This window comes from Adiantum capillus-veneris, chromosome 16, assembly GCF_014529385.1.
Source record: "Adiantum capillus-veneris isolate H3 chromosome 16, ASM1452938v2, whole genome shotgun sequence".
Lineage (NCBI taxonomy): Eukaryota > Viridiplantae > Streptophyta > Polypodiopsida > Polypodiales > Pteridaceae > Adiantum > Adiantum capillus-veneris.
Genome location: NC_140946.1, coordinates 26,545,923 through 26,547,610, shown reverse-complemented (window position 1 = coordinate 26,547,610; position 1,688 = coordinate 26,545,923). Strand labels below are relative to the sequence as shown.

The 1,688-nt window shown below is 36.7% G+C and overlaps 1 pseudogene; it reads left to right on the top strand.

Moving 5' to 3' along the window:
- The first annotated feature begins 417 nt into the window (after positions 1–417).
- On the top strand, positions 418–996 carry LOC147438750 (scarecrow-like transcription factor PAT1; annotated as a pseudogene).
- Positions 997–1,688: the final 692 nt, after the last annotated feature.

Sequence of the window (1,688 nt, the reverse complement as noted above, 5' to 3'; positions counted from 1 at the left end):
TAGATTTCTCAAGACCAAAAAAGTATTTTAAAATTTGAGAAAGATCCTTTTTGTTAATAAACCTTTGATATAGAAAAGTTTAAAATTGAGCATGCCTCTAGCTCCACTATATACCAGGCATTAAAATGCAGGTGCTTTCCTGCTATTGAAGTAAAGTTAGCTATGCAAAAACTTTGTAAAATATGCCCATACATCTAGGTTGCATTTATGGTAGCAAATTGTGCAATTGTTGAAGCATTTAGAAAAGAACCCATGGTTCATATCTTTGATTTCCAAATTGATCAAGAACAAAGTGGTTCTCTCTTATACAGGCTTTGGTGAGCACGCCTAAAGGTCCCTCATGTATGCATATTAGTACTGTTGATGATTCTATTGTTCACTCTTATCCTTTGGGAGGCATGGATGCTGGCTATTAAAATGAGGTTGGCGAATAACCTTGGTGTTTTGATTTCACCACTATTAATTCTTTGGAAGTTGCAGGACTTCATGATCGAAAGGAAGTTTGGGAGGCCCTTGCCATAAATTTTTATCTACAACTTCATCATATGTCAAATGAAAGTGTTTGCCTAGATAAGCCTATGATCGCATTATAAGAATGTGCAAGAGTATGAATCCGAAGGTGCTCACACTGGTGGAGCAAGATGGAAACACAAACACAATGCCTTTTTTTGCCAGGTTTGTGGAAACTTTGGATTCTTACTCTGTTGTGTTTGAGTCTATTGATGTGGCACTCCCACAGGACGGCAAAGACAAAATGGATGCCAAGGATTATTGTTTGGCTCATGATATTGTCAATGTTACAGTAAACTTATGAAGGCCTAGAACGAGTTGAGCATCATGAGATTGTTGATAAATGGAGAGCACGCACGGTTGATGGTTGGATTCAAGCCGCACCCACTAAGCTTATATGTAGACAATGCAATGAAATCCCTACTTGAGTCCTACAATGAAAAGTAAAAATTGAAAGAAGATGGAAAAGGTAAAACAGAAGATTAAATCTAGCACCTTCTGCATGGCATTAAGGTGTGGATAAATGCTAGCATCCTTTGTATGGAATCATTTGTGAACTAAAGCATGCATGCAGATAGAAGTGTGCATTCTTGCCAAGCATATTTTGACGTTATTTCACCTTATTTAAGAAGCATAACCAAGGCAGGAGAAGAGATTGTGCTTACAAAAGTATCTAGTCAATAAAGAGGTCTTGGTATATGACTTTTTGTCCAATACTAGACTGAACTAGAGTTTTGCTTGTGTCACAGGGAATAGATCATGGATTATGATTATATCTCTGCACTGAGGGCTTATACTCTAACTTTAGTGTGGTGGGCTACATGTTGGATTTTTTTGGCTCATTTGTTACTAAGTTTTCAAAGATCTTTAACACTAGAATGGTAACCTCACAGGACATAAAAGTGTCCTTTCAGGGTTTTGGGAAAAATTTCCAAAACCATAGTAGATCCACTCATTTTGAAAAATCCTTTCATGAGCTTATAGTTCAATAACTACTACATATGGAAAAAATGAGAAACTTGTAATTTTTCTCATCCCTTGGTCGCTACAAGCCTCCAAAGTTGATGGACAAGTGCATTTTTCCCAAAACAACAATTTCTTATGGTTGATTGCATATAACTAAGAGTGGATATTTTTGTAGGACATGAGATAAAATGCCCCGTTAACTTCAATGGGTT